Source organism: Chiroxiphia lanceolata, chromosome 2 (assembly GCF_009829145.1).
Source record: "Chiroxiphia lanceolata isolate bChiLan1 chromosome 2, bChiLan1.pri, whole genome shotgun sequence".
Taxonomy (NCBI): Eukaryota; Metazoa; Chordata; class Aves; order Passeriformes; family Pipridae; genus Chiroxiphia; species Chiroxiphia lanceolata.
In genome coordinates, this window is record NC_045638.1 from 87,682,195 (window position 1) to 87,706,158 (window position 23,964).

Sequence of the window (23,964 nt, forward strand, 5' to 3'; positions counted from 1 at the left end):
GTTAGAGCCAGCAACATTTATGGTCATTGTACCCTGTGAAATTAAGCAGCTGCTTTTTCAAATCGTTTTCAAAGGCTAATCATGATCCAAAGAGAATGGGCAGGATATGGATGGGTCCTTCCCACCCTAGGCAACAGTGCATACTGATAACATTCTGATGACTTGGCAAAGAAAATGCTGATGAAACTATTTTCCATGAGAAAAATACCCTTTATTTGAAACTCAGAAGCTTAGAAAAATCATATTTATTTTGGCTTACAAATAATTTTGGATATTAAAAAAGGAATATAATTTTCTGGCCATTAAAATCTATACATTTTAATGGCCAGAAAATCTATACAGGGGCCCTCTGGTGGTCTAGTGGTTAGGATGCGGCGCTTTCACCGCCGCGGCCCGGGTTCGATTCCCGGTCAGAGAAAAAGTCCCCCGGGTAGATGGAGCTCGTCAGCCCTGTAAGGCCATCCATCTAAGAGAAGGTCACTCTATACAAACCTACGTCCTGAGGACCTCACTGCCACCGTCCAAGCTTGCTCGGCCCCGGCAGATGAACCTCAGGATTAAAGGGTGGGCTCAGCTCAGCGCACACTGTGTCTCACCTAAAAAAAAAAAAAAAAAAATCCACTGCGCAGGCTCAAAGGGTAAAGACCCTTCCCAAATCTTCGTTCGCGAAGACTGGCCATACAAAATCTATACAGTAATGAACAAAACATAAATAAAACAAGTTGTTTTGGCATAAGAAACCATTTTGACTGAATTTGAGGTACTCTCAGTATTTTTTTCTGTAACAATTTCATAATTTTTTATTTCCAGTCTGAATTAAGACAAAAAATATAACAACTCTCTTTGAGCAGAATTTGTTCTGCATTCAACTCTATTCAATTTAGATTTGAAAGTTCAGATTACCTTTTTCTGCATTGATCACAAATGTGTCTCCTGACAACTAAAGAGACATCAGGACACCATAGAAGATGACCAGTTTTGGAGGACTGTTATTTGCATGACTGGAAGCCAGAATTCACCCAGTCATTTTGAGCATGGAGCAACCTGGTCTAGTGGAAGGTGTCCCTGCTCATGGCATGTACATTGGACCGAGATTACTTTAAGACCCCATTCAACACAAACCATTCTCTGATTCTATGGTATTGTAAAAAGGAACTGGCTCCCTTGGACTCTTTCTCAAGTGACCAGGATGACAGTTCATTGTGCTAATATAACTGACTCTATGCCAGACAGTCATTTCAGAAAAACATTTAGGCAGACAGTCAAGCCAATCCCTTGTTCAGCAATCCTTCAAGCAGAACATTGTAAGGGAGTCTAAGTTATCTCTATGTTTCTTGCTGAATAAGGAGGTACTAGTGAGATGCAGTATGGCAGATGGCAGCCAGCTTCCAAACAGGATAAGTAAATGGTTTACAATTGTTTCAGGGTTTGGTGAGTTTTGGTGTTTTTTTTTTTCTTTTGTGCATTTTTGTCTTTATTTTTTACTTAATTTGTTAGGCTGATATAAAAATGATGGTTTCAGCTATCACGGGACAGTGAACTAGCTACAGTACTTTTAAAACAGAACGAAACCCAGACATAGACCCAGAAAAACAACATTGCTATGGGTGATGTGACACAACCAGAGGTCATGTCATAGCAACTAACACATCACCAATACAGCTGACTGTTTTGTTTATTAGCCTCATCGTGATAGGTCTATCATTATTTCTTCCACTGCTAAGTATCTACATTATGATTTTTTGACAGTATCTGGAATTGGACTTTGTGACTCAATTAGTTCTTTCTAGCTTTCTACATTCATTATATAGCAGTAGCATTATAAATAATATATACATATATAACCCCTCAATTAAGATAATTAGTATTTTGTAGTAGATACATCTCAGCAAATGTATCAAATCACATTGTCTTCCCTGTATTTTATATGAAATTTTGTATATATAAGAGACATATGGTTATAATATAGCCAGATGTACTGTATTCTCATTTCATCCATTTTTGCATGTGAAATTCAAAAGCCTTCTTAATGTACTTTCTAAGAGAATTTTTGTTGTGCTTTCTTTTCAGAGGCTTTGTTTATACCCTGTTCATTTCTAATGATAGCTTTAGACATAATTTTTTATACTTAAGTAGATATGGAAAATTACAATATCAGAAACCCACAACATGTGTACACCCACAAAAAAAATTAGATAAAAATAGAAAGAGAGAAAGAGCTGAAGAAAACAGATCTTTTGTCACATTTCTACTCTGTGAAATCCATAGAGTTCATGAAATAAGATATTCTGAGATAGACCCTAATGTTAGGATGTAAAATCAACTTTTGCTAGTGCTTATACATCCTATTTTCCTGACAAGAAATTGGGTATTTTCATGATGAGGTTCCATTACATGGTTGTGGGGCAAATAACATCAGTTCTTGCTCCTGCATTCCAGCAGCATAGCAGTCTAACAGACATTTAATGGATATTGCTACTTCTACCTGGCAAATGAAGCCCTGTTTGATAGAATTTCAATTTTGGTAAAGAGTTATAAAAAAGTACTGAATCTCTTGCTATGAAAGAAAAAATGTTTCAAGGTGGCTAATGCTATTACTGCCAGACAGAAAATCCGGTTTCTAAACTCTGTTTATTTCGTTGTGTCTGTGTGATGCGACAGGAGAAGGTGATGACTGCAGTTAAAGGGAGACGTAAGTTACAGTGCTGTTCATAAATATAGTTTGTTCGACAATAATGTCTTATCTCTCTGCTTTTTCCTTTCTTCAAAGGGCAGCTTCTTTATGAGTTTCTGATTTTCAAATTTCTTTATTCTTTAAAGTACTCACATGATGGCAGGTGGGATCTATAATGTCATTCTGAGAAATGGAGTATTTCAGGGAGGGTTGCCTACTTCAAAGCAAGATATTCCAAAGGGATTCTCACGATATCTAAAAGTACAAGCTCAGCTTAATAATGGGTTCAAATATTTAAAATAATGTTTTTTCCACTTTATTCTGAAGAAAATTTTAGTTGGAAGCCCTGTGTGCAAAAATTAAAAATGCATGGAAGTCTCCACTGAGCTTTTTCCCTCAGTTTATTTCTATTTTCATTTTTGTAGATTATTGCTATTAAAACCTCATTATGCCAATACCTTGCCAAAGCTGCTGGGTCAAACTACATCAAACTGAATGTACTGTGTACCAGTTCCTCATGCATTGCTCATTTGCACCCAGAGGTTGCTCACTGCTGCTGTAGATGCACTTAGCGTTCAAGCAAAAATCCCACGACCTTCAAGTCTGAGTGTCTATTAAATACCATTGTAAATGATTTACACAGGTGATGTAATCCATTTGAGTAAGCTGGTGCTTAACTCGAGAGGATTTTTTTTATTCTTTTAGTAAAAGTAGTTTTCAGGATGTTATAATTATATTATTTAATGTGTGAATTTCCTATACAAATACCTGTTTCAACTGTTCGCCCTTAATTTTGGCTTCTTCAGTTTCTGTCAAAGATGGTATTAAAGAATTGTTTTCTTTATAATAATTAACTAAGATTATACATCACACGTTGTTTACTTTGTGTTCCAAAACATGGAATTTCTTTATAATATAAACCTCTGGCATTTACTGTGTAAATTAATAATATTTCTATATACTCTCTATATAATAGCAATACTTGACAGGGAAGAATTAGGACACCCTGGTTGGTTTTGGCTTGGCCAAATCACACTCTGTCAAATGACTTTCAGACAGTATTGGGAAATATGAACAGAAAAGAATGATTCCTAGGATGCATTTTGGATGCAGGAGGCTGACTAGGTTTACTGGCAATGCAGTAAGTTGTTTCATGCTAGCTGGCCTCTACCCAAGGCTGGTGCTGGACATATTCAGATCACCATTATAGATATTCATGGCCCTGGGGCTCATGCTTGCTGATTGCTGCAGTGGCGCATAGCAGAGACCTTGGGGCTGACAAGCACATGCCTTCAGATATCTGTGTTACAATTACTCTAATTAGCCTGTGCACGAAGGTAGAGACACAACCTTGTTACCTTCTGAACACCCTGGAGAATTATTTCGTCAGCTATTCTGGAAGGGTCCGCATTTTAGGACCTGACACAGCCATGGCAAAAGCTTCCTTACTATGATTGGAATGAGCTTTACTCCACAGAAGTAAAAGAGAGAAAAATATTTAGCCAAAACATTGAATGAACAACTAATTGTATGAATAAAACATGAACTAACACTAAAATTTCTCCTTAGCTATTCCAACATTTCACCAAGATTCTAAAGCCATCCTGTAGGTTTTTTTTATTTGCTCAAGGGACAGCATGCTCTAAAGACTTTTTTCTGTTTTCCCTTTTCTGTGAGACAACTATTACATCTATCAAGAAAAATTGCTTAGAAGAGTTTGTTTCCTCTGTAGTACAAGATACTTTCCCCTCGTGATGCAGCTGTCCATCATTTCCTGCAAGCGGATAGCAGGAGATCACATGAGACTGGGGGACTGTGTCACTTCCACTATTTCTCTAAAATTACTTGAGTATTATTTCTACTGTGTATTTATTACATTTCATTAGAATATTTTTGCCTTAAGGTTTCAGTCATCCTTCTTTTGCTTACAGCTTTATCAGCCCAAGTGATATGTATTTTTTATGAGCTCTGTGTTATGAGAAATAATGTATAATGTATGAAGTAAAACCTTTTAGGATTTATGTTTAACTCACTACAATTTTTGCCATGCTGCCTACACATAACATGTAAATAATATTAAATGTTCTTCTGTGGAGGAAATTAAAAAAAATATACACTCCCTGTTTGATAATTTGAAGGAACTTTGTCACAAAGATAAATTTAATATGATGTCAAAATTCGTGTAATTAACCCATTCATAAGTAACTGTACAAATCCAGTTTAGCAATCTACTGCAAAGCAAAACCACTGTGCAATTATGCTGCAATTACAAGTTAATTACATAGATATAAGAGCATCTGAATTTTACTTATACTGTCTTTTTTCAAATTATAGTAATTAACATTGCAGCTTCTAGGTTTTACCTTGCATAACAATAACACACATGACCTGGTTAACTGCAGTTTTTCTGCTCTTACGTTTACTTCTTATGAAAGTCTTACTGACAAAGCACCATTCACTGGCCAATTTGAATTGAGAATTCTTTCAAGGCAATTTGTAAACAATGGCTAGCTGGAAATAAATACATACATATATGAATATTTATTTCTGAATTTGAAGTTTGGCCATAACGTGTTAAGATATCATTTGGATCTTGGGTTAAGAAGCTTTCTGGTGCAGTATTACAGACTTTCTCTCTTTTTGAAGTCAAAAACTAAGGTTGTTTTCATCTTTCCTAACTTTAGATACATAAGATGGATAAATTACATTTCTTTTCCTCATTTTCTGTTGAGAGAACAACTCAGCTTGCTTAAACTGACTTGTACCTTTCTGGGGTGGTTTTCCCAATACCTGATGACTTCTTCAGCTTGCAGGTACCAAAGCCAGCTTTTCCCTCTACATCTGCCTCTGTGCTCTTCTTTCTCATGGCTATTGGCACCCATGAGCCAAGCAGTCTAACAAAGGTGCACAAGAAATGTATAAGTACAAGGGTTGTGAAGGAGCACAGCCTTTTCATATTCTTAGTGCATACTGTCTATATCTTAGGATTTTAAACTGGTGATGTAATAACAGAATTTGAATATTTATTACTTTACCAATAGTATGAAACATTGCCCTTTATTCAAAAGGTCGTGTTTAAACTTGTTTTGAAGCATTCTTTGTTTTCAGGTCTATAGGCACAAGGAAAAGGGAAGTCCAATGTCCTGTTATCAGAAAGATGCATCCTTATGTTTCCTGTTATTATTCCACAAAATTGTTAAGTGTTGTACATAAAACAAGCCTCATCTAGAAAGTGTTTATAGCCAAAACAGACAGGTACATCAAGTGAAAAACATGCGTAGGAGAAGAGTTGAAAGTTAAGTAATCCTGATTAACTATTAAGAGGTATTTTCAAAATAAGCCTTACCTAAGTTTTACCTTTATGATTACCCAAAACCAGACTTTCAATAAATATCCTAAAATCTTGGTTTATTTTTGTTTTCATGGATTTTCTTTTTTATGAAACTAACTTTAGAACCCTCTGTTAAGCATCTCTTAAGCCGGACTCCAGCAGAACTACACTATATCTCTAAACGAGGAGTGTGCAAGATGTGAGAGGTTTTTAAACCTCCATGTTGCCAGGAGCATCTGAAAGTCTAATCATGACATTTTGTACATCCTTTCATTTCATGAGTCTATTTGTTCACTCCTAATCAATGATGTAATTTTAAATAATCAGATCAGGACACTTTGCCTTAGGAACAGACAGTAATTCAAAGAATTGCAGACACAGTAATATCAGCAGCAAGGAACCAGTGATTTCCTATTCCTCATTATGACAAACCTCAATTTAAAGTTAGCATATTTTATCATAAAAAAGGAAATAAAAAATCCTGATATGTGAGTTTCATATCCATACATCTACTGTGCTACCAAGAAAGCAAACAAAAAAAAATATGGTAAAAACAAGAAAAGAGTAATTTTATGAAAATGGAGAAGATAACTGTATTAGGTATTTATGTTATAGGAGCACATTCATTACTTTTTTTCAATGGCTGTATATGCTGCTGTTTTCTCAATGCCCATCATGTTGTTAACTAACCGTGAAATAATGTCATACCCGAAGCGAATGTTTGTTCTTAAACCTTTATTCACTCATATCAATAAACTCGAGAAAGAGTTTTCCCGTGGCGAAAAGTACACTAAAGAATAAATGGCTTCATGTATTAATTTTTTCTTTCTCCTTGAGTTTCAATTTAAGAGATGTATCTTTTTCTTCTAGGGTAAGCACATGAGATCTGACTAAAAATATTTTTATTTCTCTGTTCACTGGAAATGCCAATGATTACTCCCTCATGCATTAAAAACATTTGGAATAATTATATTTATTACAGTACACACATAAATTTGAATTCAGGTAACTAAACTGGTGGTATAGCCTTTTAAATACATCAAAACTGTGCTTATGCTAGGAAGAAAAAGGGGCTATTTAACTGACACAAAAAATAACTCAGTATAAATTGATCATTAATAAATGTAAGCTGGTAATTAAAAGATTATGTCTAAATTTTAGAAGGATGAGGTTCTGGAGTTGTAGTGTCATCACTGAGTGAAATTAAATTAAGTTCAGTATATTCCTGAAAGACATCAAAAGTAGGTTGTGCTTTTGACAGTAGGAGGGTGAAGTCAGTGAGGCAGTTGTCCTCTTCTACATCTCAGCAAGCTCAAAAGAGAAAAACTTTTGCATTAGAAGCAAATTGCTATTATTCAGGAAATTAACTGAATACATTTAAATCTACCAACTGAAATAAATAGACTAGTGAAAGGGTAGAAAATGCTGATGGAGGAACAATAACCTGAGTAGCTCAACCACACCAGGAAAGAAACAATTTAGGGAGGTTTTTGTTTCATCTTTATAATTTTTTTTCCCTCAGGTAAATTCCCTGAAATTTCTTATTTTGTTAGCATTTCATGTCTAACCTGCTTCTTAAGTATATAATACAAAACCATTAATACTCTTCTCTTGTTTTCTTACACACAGATTGTTTTAGAAACAGGTATATCCTCATTCAAAGACCTCTGAAGTCAAAGGATAAACTTTCATTAAGCTTTGGCAAAAACACCCTCCCTGTGAATACTGCTCTTGCAGCATGAGATGAATAGTACACTGACAGATATCTTCATTCTATCAGAGATAGTTTTTAGTGAGCTTGCTGCAATCTGAAGTCAACCTTTCTATGTATTTTTATGTCTACACATTCATCTGTGTCCTATATACTTAAACATTTGAAAGGTGTAATTAAGGAATATCACTAAGACAGTTTGTAGTTCTGATACCCTTGTCTTTTTATTCAGCATAACAGGAAGGAATGAAAGTAGAAAAATGCCATTTTGTAAAATCTGTCACTGCTATAGCCATATGTATCAGATCACAGTAAATTTACCCATCAGTGTGCACATAGTAAATTAGGTATATACATAGACCATTGTGCATTTCCTGTAAGTATTCCTGGAAAACATTTCCTAGCTACAGGTTTTGAATTAATCAATCAACTTTTGTTTTTATAGCACCATTCTGGAAAATCCACTCATGGTGCTTTCAGTAACAGAGATAAGAAAAACAAATAAACAAATCCATACTCTCCATTTACGTTCAAAGCATCTATCTTCTTGACAATTTTCACTGAATACATTTCAGCTGTGAAAGTTCCAACAGCTTACCTTTAAGAAACTTTCCTCTAGGAACTCTTTAACTACAAAATTAACAAATAGACATAGGAAACAATACAGGTATCTCCGTCACAGAAAAGGAATATGGAGTCAGCTGGACTTTTGATTTGGCTCTACAAATCATGTCTGAAGCTAATAATTTGGGAAAATTAGACAATATTTTCCAGTCAATACTGCAGGCCACAATGTGGCTGCTGAAGGGCAGCTGTGGGATTACTCAGTTACTCATAGATGTCAACAATGTGGATGTCTACAGCTCAGTTAGGCTCTTTTCAGGGTCATGAACAAAAATTATAACTCAGGTCAGCTCACCTGTTTGGGACTTGATGAATCATGACCTTCAAGTGCCTGTTTCTCTCTTTCAATCATTAAAGGTGTTGAACATGATTAGCTCTGCCGCAGACATCTACAGAAACCTCTCCTGTTCACTAAATGAGTTTTGGCATGGACTGTAGCCTGACATCATAGTGAAACTTCAGTTTAGTAGCCAAATAGAAGACAAATCTAATAATAAACACAGCAAATTCCACCTCAGACCTGCACAAGACATGAGTGGCACAAGTTCACGTATTTAATAGTAGCGTGTAAATGCCATAAGAGTTTTGGAAGAAAATAATGCCATGAAATTATGAAGCAGAGGCTGTATTCACCAACTTAGATAAGATTTTGTCATTTTTTTAGAAAAACTAAAATGTCAATATAATTATGATTTCCAAATATATGACTATAAGCTGGAAATATACACAAAGTACACACAGGTGCCTAAATACATTCAAAAGCTAGTTCCTCAGTAAAATGAGGCACTAAATGGATGGAATGTAAAGTACATGCCAGGTTTTATCAGATGGTTTGTTGACTCCTATTCCCGCAAGTCATCCAGAGAAAATGGTATAAGCACTTTGGACACATGTTGAGAGCAGAGCTAGGGAATTTCTCATATGAGCAATGTTCAAAGAGACCAAAATTTTCGGATCTACCTTGGAGTTCAAAACCTTGCGAAACTGGAGAGGAAGACTTCTCCTGACGTACAACGTGAATTTTCTCCTTCTGTTCATCTTACTACCTCATTGGATGTTTTACAAAACTTGTTCCTGTCCTGAGCTGTGTCTAATTTCTCCTCCAAGACCTTGCCCCCGGTTTTTTTGTGTTAGCTCTATTTTATTTTATGAGCTTCCCTTGAGGCAATTCATTTTTGGGGGCGTTGATCTATCTACCTCTCCTCCATGTGTTAGCCCATTTACATGGGATAGTTCAGTAGCATCATACATGTTCAACATTTTTTGCAGGTGAAATGGTATATTATCCTACAGAATAAGTTTTATTCTGAATGTAATTGAAAACTGTTTTTGTTAGTGAAAAAATCAAAGAGTTACAAGGTCGCTTATCTCTTGCTGTCAGGATACACCTACGCTTTTATTTGCACATTTGCTGACAAGCTCTTTCTTCCTCTGACAAGCTTAAAACTTACCCCTTTCATCTGTTCTCGAGGTAAATGTAAGTCCTATATGCAAACAAGGGTTGGTTGAAACAGCCCTTCTCTCACATCATGCTCTCCTGACCTGAGTTTTCTCATTTGGTAACAGTGGGATTCCAGTCTTGTAGCTGTACCTAAAACTTAATCATCTAGTGCTATCAGTTAAGCCACCTATGGTCTTTTAGCAATCCAGGGATTTTTCAGACTGTGAAAGGTGACTTTCTTTCTTCTTTGTGAAAAGTAACACATACCCAAGGTGGACATGGCTCTGTAATTTTTTCTTTCCCAGCTTAACTGTAGAAGACATCAATGATGTAGCAATCAGAAAGTGTTAACTCGCTCTGCTGCTCACTCTCTCGCAAAACCTCAAAACCTGAAGTTTCAGCCACTCTTGCCTTAGGAGAAGAGGGCAAGCTCTTTTCTGTTCCTCTTGGAGGAGTCTGGGCATCATGGAGCTTGCCAGTTCCAAATTCCTGCCTTTCTCACTTTCTCCAACACTACACAGAACATCATTTTACCTCATTTCTTTATTTGGATCAAAAAGCAGGAATCATGAAGGGCTGTTGATGGGAAAGAAGATCATAATGTGATCAAAATTCATTTTAGTTCCATCAGAGAGCCAGCAAACTCATTGTGTGGCTACCATAAGGACTATATCACGGACTGCTATAAAGGCTAAAGTAATGATTTGTCTCAGAAAAATAAAATAAAGCCTTCAGAGCTCAATAAACAAAAATTTGCTTTCAGTCACTCATATGTACATTTAGAAACCCCAAGTTACATGGAAAAACAGAGACTGCAAAGATGTCAGTATTTTTAGTATGTGTGCAGTAAACCACCAAAAATCTATATAGATTAAAGTAGACTGTAGTTACCTGTATCACAATGAAGAAATAAGCTACTTACTTTTGACCAAGCATGGTGGGTTGACCTTGGCTGCCAGGTGCCCACCAAAGTTACTGTGTCCCTCTCATCTTCACCTGGACAGGGGAGAAAAAATATAACAAGAGGTTTGTGGTCAGCATAAGGGCAGGGAGAGATCACTCACCAATTGCCAATTGTCCAAATGGACAAAAGAGACAGGCCCTCAGGATGATTAATGTATTGCCAATCAAACCAGAGAAGGTAGTGAGAATTACAACCAAAAGTGAAAACACCTTCTCTGCACCCCTCCCTTCCTCCTGGGCTCAACTTCATCTACAGTTTTCTCTACCTCCTCCCCCCATTCAGTGGTGCAGTAGGATGGGGAGTGGAAGCTGCGGTCAGTTCATCCCACACTGTTTTTGATACTCCTTCCTCCTCAGAAGCAGGACTCCTCACACTCTTCCCCTGTTGTAGTGTGGGTTTCCTCCAGCAGGAGAAAGTCCTCTATGAACTTCTCTAATGTGAGTCCTTCCCATGGGTTACAGTTCTTCACTAACTGGTCCAGCATGGATCCCTTCCACAGGGTGCAGTATTTCAGGAACAAAAGGCTCCAATATAGGTCCCCTCCAGGGCCACAAGTCCTACCATCAAACCTGCTTAACGTGGCTCCTCTCTTCACTGGACCACTGAAATGAGTGCCAGGGCAGTGCCAGGAGTCTGTTTCAGCAACTTTCCCATGGGCTCACAGCCTCCTTTTGGCATCCCCCTGCTCTGATGTGGGATCCTCCCGGGTCTGTTGGTGGATCTCTGCTCCACCATGGACCTCCATGGGCTCCAGGGGGACAACCCGCCTTACCATGGCCTGCACCATGGGCTGCAGGGGAATTTCTACCCAGTGCCTGGAGCACGCCCCCCACCTCCTTCTTCACTGACCTTCATGTCTGCAGAGCTGTTCTCAGATATTCTCATTCCTCTCATTCCTCTCCTCTGCAATTTTTTGTGCAATTTTTTACCCCGTTTTCTTCCTCTTCTTAAACATGTTATCCCAGAGGTGCTACCACCATTGATGATGGGTTCAGCCTTGGCCAGAAGTGGGTCTATCTTGGAGCTGGATGTCATTTGCTCTGTCAGAAATGGGGGAAGCTTCTGACAGCTTCTCATGGAAGCCAACCCCTGTAGCTCCCTAACCACCAAAACCTTGTCACAAAAACCCAATAGAGTAACTTTAAAGGTGTGACAGCACTATCAAAACAGCAAAATAAATTGTCATTGCAAGTACGTTTTATTGACAGAGAGAATTTTGGGTTAATTAGCTGATTTCTCAAAGCTGTTACCTATCCACCTTCCAGCCAGTAAGTATTGAATGTTTGGTGATCTCTTGACTTCTTACAGACTCGTTCTGCCATTCAGGTTGCTAGCCACTTAGTAACAATTGTCCTGGGAATGCCCTGACTTTCAGAACAGCAGTGTGTTTTCTACTGCTTAAGGTTGTCAATAAATTTAACACTTCTAGCATGAAAAACACATCCTTATTCATGAGGCACAGGGAATACAAGGACATCATCAGATTACCAGTATGGGATTTAATGTGTTGGATTGCCCTAATATGCACTAGCCTCATACCTCTAGCCCTCACCTCATAGAAAGCTGTTAGTTAAATGCTCCATAATACCTTAAAGGAATTTTAATGTTCGAGGAGACCTTATCTTTACAGGAAACTAGCAACATTTGCACAGAAAGGTAGGAGAATTCAGAGCAGTAAAAGCATTGCTTAGATGCTGAGCTTTAATTATTTGCCTTTGATGAAGCATCAGATCTTTGACAGTTTTTCTACGTATATTGTAAATACAGCTCTAGATCTTAGAATCATGGAATCATAAGATAATTAAGGTTGGAAAAGACCTCTTAGATGGAGTTCAACCATTAACCCAGCACTGTCAAATCCACCACTAAACCGTGTCCCTAAGCACCACATCTACATGTATTTTGAACACTTCCAAGGATGGTGGTTCCACCACTTCCCTGTTTCAGTGTTTGACGACCCTTTCAAAAAAATTTTTTCTAATAGCCAATCTAAACCTTTCCTAGTTCAACTTGAGGCCATTTCCTCCTGTCCTATTGCTTGTTACATGTGAGAAGACACTGACCCGCACCTGGTTACAGCCTTCTTTTGGGTAGTTGTAGAGAGCAATAAGGTCTCTACTGAGTCTGCTTTTCTCCAGAATAAACAACCCCGGTTCCCTAGAGTAATCCTTCCTTATGTGCAGGGAATAGTTTTTATATAAAAATACATCTGTACACACACATGCTGCTGCAAACATGCACCTTCCATTCCTCCTGTATCTTGAGGTGATAGAAATGACCGTGGGAAAATTCTCCATTTCCTTTGAGAACCCAGTCCTGGTCTTCTCCAGGAGAAACTGTTCAGCCCTGAGGCTCTCACCTTCTCATCTTAGGGCAGCTTCATCCTACATGAGAGCCCTTTGCCAAAGTTGTAGACACCTTGTCCTGCTCTTTCCCTTGGGAAATTTTGATGCCAGCAAGGAACCGTGTAGCCTGGTTTCTGATGATTGAAATCATCAAAACCAGAATTTTTAACTATTTAAGTCAATTGCTGCTTATTTTTTCTTAAGTGTTCAGTGTAGCATATAAACAACGATCAAAGACTTATTAACAAATAAAATGGATTAAATAAGAAAGAGAAAGAGGAGACTAAGGAGGATAGAGAGTAAATAAAGAGAAATATAAAGAGCTTCATGCTCTTCTCAATGTATTGGGATTCATTACTGGCTTCTGTAGGGTTGATTTAGTTATCGTCAGTCTCTTCCCATTTATCTGCTATTTGTAATCCCATCAAAAAAAAAACCAGAGTAGTTCTATTTCCAAATCATACATGATGACTTTTGAGGAGGGAGTTTAAAATTCATTACAGGTGTAAAAACAAATCAAGCTGACAGAATGCTCAAATATACTGTGTTGCCTGGATTTATAATTGAAAAACCCTCTGCTGCATGAAATGAATGAAATAGAGCAGATGAACCAGTAGACAAGCAGGAGAGCAAAATTAAACAAATTTGTGTAAAGAAATCCCACTTACTTATCAGATATCAGGAATTCATTTTCTCTATACTTGGTCTATCTGTCAGATAATGTGAGCAAATATTGATTGGGATTGGAGGGCAGAGGGCATCCAGATTGTTTTTCTATTATTTATTTATTATCTTTCAGGTACACGGTGGCAAATGCCTGTATTAAGTTTTGGGAAGAAAATAAAGACTGAAAAGATGTGTCTGTTATGATACATAATGCTGTGGGCTCAATTCTCCTTTAGAATGTTTTATATCCACTGTTTGGAAAGCAGATTGCTTTTCAGATATGGATCATCTGATGCAAAGTAGATGCTTGGCTTTGCCTAAGCATCACTGTAAACATCACCAGAGGTTTTTGATTGGAAAAGTATTTACCCAGACATTAAACACTAGTTATATATCCAATCGTAACACAGTTTAGCAAAAGTTATAAATACTAGCTTAGTTTTTATCATATATTAAAGGTACATTTTTTTCTGTTTAGCAGTTATGGATTAAACATTTAGTATTGTCTTCTCTTTTAACATGACCTCTGAAACTATTGGAGCAAGCTCTTCTCCAAGCCCCAAAAACCTCCTTGAGAATAAAAACGAGATAAACAGTTGAGCTGGCCAAACTGAGTGATTATCCTTGCTATTTATTCATGTCACAGTGGCAATGTTTAGACTTGATCGGTAGCAGGAAGCCAGACTTAGTGTTGAGGCAGTGGTAATTGTAAACCATTGTTCATTGACAAGCCGAAAATCAAGAAATGCCAAGACACTGTGACTAATGAGCCAATAGCTACAGGTTATTCCCACAGTACATGTCATCTCTTCCAGCCTTATACCCTGTTAGTAGCATGATTAAACTCACACTGCATTAGGATCAATCAGTAAAACAAAGAAAGGAAGGTGGTTTGGTTTTTTTTCCATTTGTTTTCCTCTCAGAATTATTTTGCCTGGTCATTTTTCCCAGGATCAAACTAGTTTGCCATTTTTATAGCAACCACTCATTTCTAGAGCAATGGAAGTCAAACGAATTTTGTGAACTTGGAAACAGATTATCAGAACAACTTTGGAAGATGGTTAAAAATATGAAAGAAATCTATTTAGAGCCTGTTTCTGAGCTCTTGGACTCGGTGAAGGAAAATCAGTTGTGAGGAGAACGACCCATTCACAGTTATGTCTTTCTGCTGAAAGATGCTATTTCTGAAGGAAATTTGACATTAAAAATGTGGATAAGTCTTTAAGTAAAAAAGAGTTTTATTTGTCTTTTTGCAATTGATGATGCACCAAGTACTGTGCAGTGGAGTCTTTTATTTGGTGGTATTTAGCCATAAGTAGTAACTCTAACATTGATACTTAAATGCCAGAGATAACTACGGAGAATTTTTTCATTTGCCCTGGTCATCTTGCCAGGAAGATGACAAAAGTACACACCAGTGCTTGCATTACCAAGTGGTAATCATTCAATGCTGATTATTTTAGAAATAGAAATAGTAGCTACCAGTGGCCATTAGAGTCAATATTTATTTTCTTTTATGCAGTAGCACATCTATGAGGTACGGAAAACCTCAAGCTCAACTTGGATAAACATCCGAAAGCTCATTCAGAACTAAAGAGTCTGCAAAACAAAGCAGAAATTTTGTGATTTCTGGTGGATGCCTTCCTTAAAAACTGAAGAATGAAAGTTCAATGGATCTGATAAAACAGTTTGTAAACTTTGTACCTTTTTGTCCTGAAACTTGAGCAAGCTTTTCAAGGAGAAAGTTTTCATGCCCATAAATCTTTGTAACAATCCAAATTTGAAAGCTTATGCAGGCACAAAATGTATCTCATGCTTCTGCACTAAATTTCTTGAAGGATACATACACAGTAATCAGTAGTACTAACCTCAGAGAGGACTCAAAGATTTCTACTATTAAAGGGTTAAATTTTGTGTTATACTGAGATAGAAATGGATGTCGAGGGGTGAAATAAAGAAGAATAAATGTTAAAATCTTGTTAAATTGAGTATTATTTTTCTCCTTGTAAAACACTTGTTTAATAACCCAGGAAAATGCATTTTTTTCATGTAGATTCAGTCTAACTCAACAAATCTAAGCAGAGGATGGGACCTGAGGAACTTCCACTTTGCCATTAACTGTTACTCCCTGGGTGCTTTTCCCTAGTTCATCTCTCTACCCAACTTTTCCAAATTATCTGTTTGGGAAATTACTTAATTGCCCATCTCCCAAGAGTTCTATGAGAACTATTTAATTAGTCTGTAAGGTGTTCTTGAAACTATCCATTTCTTTAATTTTATTTATAATATATCTGATTAACAAGTGCTTGAAGTTCAAACTCTGTTCAAAGTCATTGGAATTATGTTGGGTTTTTTTCTTTCTTACTTTATTTCCAGCAGTCTAGGCAAACACAGAGACAGTGACTAACGAGTTCAAACTTTGGATGTAGCACCTTTTGATATTGTCAGTGCCTGCTTCAACTCCCAAGTCAACCATTCCCTTGACTAAATGACAGAAAAGGTCTATTTCCCAGTTCCAGAGCTAGATGTTGATGACTGTAATTTCATTATATTTTCTCCATTGCTTTCAACTTATCCTTTTAATTAAAATGTAAAGGAATGACAGAACTCCCATGCTCACTCTAAGACTTCACTGAAAGTTCAACATCCCAAGTGGGACTTGAACTCACATTATCACAGAGCAAAAGTTCAAAGCACTAAAACAGGAACCATTAATGTGTCAAGCAAGTAAGCTAGCACTTACCAGGATCAATTTTCCACTTAGGCAGCCTTTGCCCAATTGCACTAACTCCCACTGAATCTATACCCACTAATGGATCAAAGCTGAGAGGCTAGATATTCTTAAATCATTAATTCCCAAAGCTCATTAATATAATATTACAATTGCACCCACTAGCATTGCTATGAGAGGGAGTTTTAGGTTTGGTTTTTCTAGTTTTTGGCAGGGGAGATTTTTGACCGAGTATGAAAGCTTATCATCTTAATACTTCGAATTGTCTTGCAGGTTGGCTGATCATTATTTATTCAATAAATTTGCATGAGTGTTCAATGAAATGCTAAACTACTAAGTAGTAATAAAAAAAAGGAAAAGAAAGTGTGAAAAGTAGTGAAAAGACTTTTTCTTGTTGTCATATATTCTATTTGATTACTGCTGTAACTTCTGGATGAAAAGGACCATCACAATTCAGTCATTAATTTTTCTTTCTACTCCCACCCAGATAAGCAAAATCTTCTGAACATATGAACATACAGCATTATGGCTTCAACATGTTCTTTTAAAAGTACTATTAACATTAGAAATACTGGAGAAAACTCTTAGTGAATGGCATTAGGACAATGAAAAAAATAACATTGGATTATCAAGATATTTAAAAACAGTAACAACTGAAGATCCTCTTCAATTTTTCTTCTCTTGCTTGCTTTTCATTGCTTGGTTTTAAGAGGTGAGCCTAATGCATATTCTCTCAGTTCATCCACTGTAGTGTCAGCCTTAAAATTCCTGCATAGATGCAATTAAGTTGTAACAAAATCAACGATTCATTGAATGTACAACAACCTCAGCAGCAGATTTCTAGATGAGGACTGTAAATCCTCTTGCTGTACTGATCCTCTTGAAGCATCTACCACTGACTGAAGTGATAGACCCCCACAGTGCTGTAATGTTGAAGCCACTGTTTTACAAGAGAATCTTTCATATTTTGATATTATCTGGTAGTTGAATTGAGAAATGAAGGTGTGCAAACTATACAACCTATGTTGTACAGTAAATGAAGGTAATTTTGCTTTTGAACAGATGTTCTTTACATGTTTGGTTAACAAAAGCAAAAACCAAAAAATTTTATTTTTCTTTACAGGCTTTTATTTATCCTTGAGACAAAAGTCCCCATTGGGTGGAAAATGGCAATTCCAGGCAGAAGTCTATATGCAAAATACATTTAGTTTTGCAATAGCTACATTCTTTTAGCCTGTGAAATGGAGAAAATATCAAATTACAAAATAAAACTGGGTGCTGGCATAACATCTGTAGCAAAGCTTCTCTTTATATATTAAAATACCAGACATACATTTTTACACACTATCAACTGCATTGCATTGCCATGGAAAATAGGAAATCTTGAAAAAAACTTGTTAGAAGCTCTCTGAGCAGAATTACATTGCTTAAAGTGTCTTTGGAAATAATATGGGTTATAGAGCAAACATTAGGAAACCACACTGTTTTTACTCAGTCCTGCATGGATGTAGAGGGGAGACAGTATGATTTAATTATTCACACAATAATTTAAAAAACCCTGATAGATATGAGCTTGATGTTCTGTAAACGACTGACTAAATAATAGAAGCAAGGATTTGATCTGCATGCATTGCAGTTGAATATCTCTCTATGTAATAATTCATAACATTCAGAGGTTAACTAAAGAGAACGTAACATCTTTCTGTTGTCAAGATTGAGCTGATTTCTCGTTATAAGCCATACTCGTAACAATCTGACAAATATAATCAGTTGTAGAGGAAGTTGGTAGCAGTCTGTACATTTAGGCTACCTAATGCATTACATTTTGAGTTATTACAGTGACTGTTTTTATCTCTGAGAAGCAGTAAGGCCATTGTCAATTAACTGTCATATCGACATTTTTTACATGATCACAGGGCGTACCTGTGTCATTTAGTGAATTGAGAATAAGAATTAACTTTACAAGGGAAACAATTAACAGTTGCTCAGTTTTTCAGCCTTAATAACATTTTTGTAACCTTGTTTATTTTCCCCTTAAGTAAAATTTAATGACCACCATTCTAGTCCCTATTATTCCTTTAAATAAAAATGGCAAGATTTTTTCCCTTTTGACACAAAAGGCAGCCTCTTTCATGACATTCTCTATTTTTCTGATGCTATTCATTGTTCTCTTCTTACCTTTTGACATTTTATCAAAACTATGTATTAAAAAAATGTCAAAGGAAATTTAAATCACAAAATCCATAAAGTTCTCCATGAAAAGTCAAAATGAGAGTCTAATGGTGGTTGTGTCAATGTGTGGCATTAGTTTCTCTGCAGTAGATGCTGAATTGACAATTGACAAATATCAGAATTCTATCTAAATCCTCTCTATATGCCCTTCATTTGATGTTCATGGGTGATGAGGGATAGTACAGGAAAAATACACTCAAGATGAGTCAGAATTAAGTCTTTTTCATGTCCTCGTGGATGGAAGTCAGAGTTGTGCTCTTCACATGCCAGAACTTATAATTTCATCCTCAAAAATATTTGCTCAGTATAGGCATGGACTGAGGAAATGGTTAATTTGAAGGAAGAGGAGCACCGAAATACACCCAAATACACCAGTGACTTCATAGAATCATAGAGTAATTTGGGTTGGGAAGGGTGTTAAAGATCATGTAGTTTCAATCCCCCTGCCATGGGCAGGGACACCTTCCACTAAACCAAGCTGTTCAAATCCCCATCCAACCTGGCCTTGAACACTTCCAAGGATGGGGCTTCCACAGCTTCTCTGGGCAATCCTCCATTGGTGTGCCATGCACACAAAAGCACAGACCATCCCAAGTCATTCTGGCTAGAGCATCAAACACTACAGAACAGGACTCTTACCCAGGTCGTCATATTCATTTAATGATCAATAAATGCTCTTAATATGCACAGCAGCATTTTGGATGATCATTTTGCATCTCATGACCTTTTTTATTAAGGAACTTCCACACAAATAATAGTTCAAGATTTTTATGAAGCAGAATCAGGTGTCAATATATGAAATAAAACAAATTTGTATGTATATTTTAAATTTTATTCCAATCTATCAGCAAGTATTTTTTTTCCATTTTCTGGGAGCATACTAATAAAACTAGCTTGTTTCAGATAAAGAAGTCTATCACCCTCAAGCTAGGGAGATTTCTTCTTTCTTTTTGTTTCAGGGAATGCCCTGGAGATAATCATCATAAAATTAAAGTCAGTACAGTTGTGTCTGTGGAGCAGGGACGGTGGTAGAACTTAATTTAAAAAAATGTCAGTAGGTTTTTAACTATAAAATATTCATTTAACATATGCAACAATGCTTAACAGTGCAGTGATAGGAGGATGAGGAGACTGATATGAAAAGGGATCTCAGGTTCATGGATGCTAGGTTGTCTAGCTTTATCGTTACTTATTGTATATTCATATACAACTTGACCAACATCCAAAGCATCTTTTCTGTATGCAAATAGAGAGTATAACAGTCCATCTATGAAAAGATGTATCTCTTTTATGTCACAAATCATTATCTTAAAGTTTGAATAAGTAATTTCAGATGGAGTTTCTGAATGACAGTTCCTCCCTTTACCACATATACCTAATAAATATAAGACAATTGTCACAGAGTATAACCAAGCAGTCTCACAATTAAATATGTCCAATCCTTAAAAAACAGAGATTGTATCAAGATTATTCAATTTATAGTCACTGTGGAAATCTAAGAAAATGAATGTAATTTAAACCATTCAAAACATCTTAAAAAACCACATTTGTTTTATTAATTTACAACTGAACCTGAGAAAGTCAATATCAAGGGAATTAGCCATAGACTTAAATGCATATGTCTGTCACAGTTTTTTATCCTGACTATAGATTCTGCTAATGGGTCTTTTCTTATATACCCTGCTGTTAACTCTAGAGCTGTGACTGGTAGCACAGTTAGGCAAATGTCAAATTAATCTCAGCATTGTTCATTGTGATAGGAAAGCAGTTAGGGTTAAAATTAAAAACTCAGGTCTGCAAGACAGTTTGTTGAACCTATGTGTGAAAGGCAAAATTTTTTCACAGAATCACAGAATCAATTAAGTTGGAAAAGACCTCTGAGATCATCAAGTGGCCAATCTTTGACCAAACATCACCTTGTCAACTAGGCCATGACATTAAGTGCCTCATACAGTTGTTTCTTGATCAACCCCAGGGATCGTGACTCCACCACCTCCCTGAGCAGCCCATTCTAATGTTTAACAACCCTTTCTGTGAAGAAATTCTTCCTCATGTCCAACCTAAACCTACCCTGGTTCAGCTTGAGACTATGACCTCTTATCCTATCTCTAGTTGCCTGGGAGGAGAGGTCAAGCCCCGCCTTGCTACAACCTGCTCTCAAGTAGTTGCAGGGAGCGAAAAATTCAGTCCTGAGCCTCCTTTTCTCCCAGCTAAATAACCTCCGCTCCTTCAGCCACTCCTAATGGGACTTACCCTCCAGACTCTTCACCAGCTCCATTGTCCTTCTCTGGACTCACCCCAGCACCTCAATGTCTTTCTTGCAATGAAGGGCCCAGAACTCGACACAGTACTCGAGGTGTGGCCTCACCAGTGCCAAGTACAGAGGGAACAATCACTGTCCTGGTCCTGCTGGCCACACTATTTCCAATACAAGCCAGGATGCCATTGGCCTTCTTGGCCACCTGGGCACACTGCTGGCTCGTGTTTAGCCAGATGTTGACTAACATCCCCAGGCTCTTTTCTGCTGGGCTGCTTCCCAACCGCTCTTCTCTCAGCCTGTAGTGTTCTGTGGGGTTGTTGTGGCCAAAGTATAGGACCCAGCACTTGTCCTTGTCAAACCTCATACAATTGGTCCCAGCCCATCAATCCAGCCTATCCAGACCCCTTTGCAGACCCTTCTTACCCTCCAGCAGATAAACACTCCCACCCAACTTGGTGTCATCCATGAATTTCCTGAGGGCACACTCGATCCTCTCATCCAGTTCATCAAAAAAGAGATTTAAAAGGACTGAGTCCAATGCTGACTCCTGGAGGACACCACTAGTGACCAGACTGGATGTGGCACCATTCAACACCACTCTCTGGGCCTATCCATTCATCCATTTTTTTACTCAGAGAAGAGTGTACCTGTCCAAGCTATGGATTGCTGGTTTTTGCTGGAGAACGCCATGGGAGACAGTATCAAAGGCTTTGCTGAAATCAAGGTAGACTACATCCACAGACTTTCCCTCATCCACTAGGCAGGTCACCTGGTTATTAAAGGAGATCAGGTTGTCAGGCGGGACCTGCCTTTTCTAAAGCCATGCTAGCTGAGCCTGACCCCTTGGTTGTCCTTTATGTGCTGTGTGATCTCACTCAAGATGTTTTTGCCTTGAAAATTATGTTAAAAACCATGGTACTAAAGCTCATCTAAGACATATTTTTTCTTTGCTAGTCCCTATGATTCTATGTCTGTGATAGACCTGAATCCTGCTGAAACATGGATGCTATAAGTGACAGCCCAGCTAGAAATTTGGCTACTCAGGCAGTATATAATGCGGGAAACAAGTGCTCTTATAGTTTGTGGAGTCCACAGTGCCTAGGAGAAGTTTAATCTCATTTGCCTATAGAGGTTTTCAGTATAGGTGCCAAAGTCCAGATGAAATGTCTTCAGTCCTCTGCAGCGAGAAAATAATCACTGCAGGGCACCATTCATCTTATGTAGTGTAGAAGTTCAGAGAGAGATGAACCCCGATCCCAAATTGTTTGTTTCTCTTCAGAGACTTTAGAAGGACCCCTGATGGCTAGCTCAGATGTCAGGATCTCCACTGTAAATGCCTGATTTAGGTGAGATAACTCTTACTCCACTCTTCATAAATTTCACATCATGTAGAAATAGTTTTTTAATGCATTATTAATATAGAGTAGATAAATAAAACATGCGTAGCAAAACTCTGAATTTCAGTGTATTTCATGTTTTTTGGTTTTGTATTGAAAGCTTACCGTGAGTGTAAATTGCTATAAACCAACTATGAAAAATTGTAACAACTTGAGGGAATATTTAAAATATTTACTATTTAGTTTACCATTTGTTGTTCCCAACAAAATTGCTTGTACATTTCTGGCACAGTTGAAAGAGTAAGTAAGGATCAGTCTAGCTTTTTATTCATACCACAGAACTTCAGTAACCTCCCCAATATCTTCCCTTGCCATATATGTAGCACTTACTCATTTACAAACCACATCTGAAAATATTTCTTGTTCACTGGTTGTCTCTTGCCATTTTGCTCTTTCTTTTCAATTGCTGTAGTTTGGATCTCTAAGGTGTATATTATGACTTCAAAAAGCATTTCAAGACATAATTTGTCTGAAAAATATTCTACTGCATGGAACATAATGATAGTACTGTATAGTGTTACTGTTAATAATTAACTTTTAAGTAATTCTGAGCTTTCTGGATTTTTCCAAGATTGGCAGAACAATATCAGGCCCAAGTTGTCCAAGACAACCTCTGTTTTCTAGAAATGTTATATAATTTAGCTTTTAATTCCTTTCAAGAGATGAAAAGTTTTGTTTTTACTTAAGCAGAGGTAAGCAGTTTCTCTTACAGTTGTTGGATACAAGGATGATGAGGTCCACCAAAATTCTTAGCGACTGAACAAATAAGTCTTGTGCCTTAGTCAGCTAGATGGTGTGGCAAAGTAACATTCAAAGGAAGGGAGAGCATGTGGAAATATAAAAACTTAAGTCAATTTTTGAGATGCTTTAGGACCAGACTTAGAGATTAACACAAATATACAGATAACCTACACCAGGCATGCTCTCCTGCCTGTGTCTCTATCTTGTTCATCTGGAGATTTAAATTCCTTATAGTAGCCTTAGGCTGACTTAGGCTGACATTTGCACGCTATGTGAATGAATTCCCTGGAAGGTTTCCAAGACTGAATGGACCATGCATGGTAGATAGGAGCCCCAGATGTACACGCCTGACCTGGGGCGCTCAGCCCACACAGTGCATCCTAGCAAGAGGTGGATGAAACAACTGAGGAATGGGGTATGTGAATATAGACAGCACTCTGAGAATTTCACTATATCACTACCAGAAGCAAACTGACTCACTGAGCACTATGTCTGCTCTCCATATACACATTGCTATTTCACATGTCTTTGAAGGTTTTTGGAGAAGGTCTGAGGAGCCACTGAAGCATGAAGAGAGTTTCTCACTTCTGCAAGGGACAAACCGCAACTGTGTGCCATGCCAAGTGTGTTAGCTTGGCATATACCAGGATAGGAGAAAACACAGAATTTCTCAAAAGGATGCAGGAGACAACACACAGAATGTATAATGTCTTTTTTGTCCGTAGATTACATATGTTAGGAGAAGATCAAGTAGTACAATTTGAGTGCAACTGAAATAATCTTATACACCACCTCACTGTTAGGTTATTGCTTTCTGTCAGTATCTAAAGCATTGAACTGATATGAT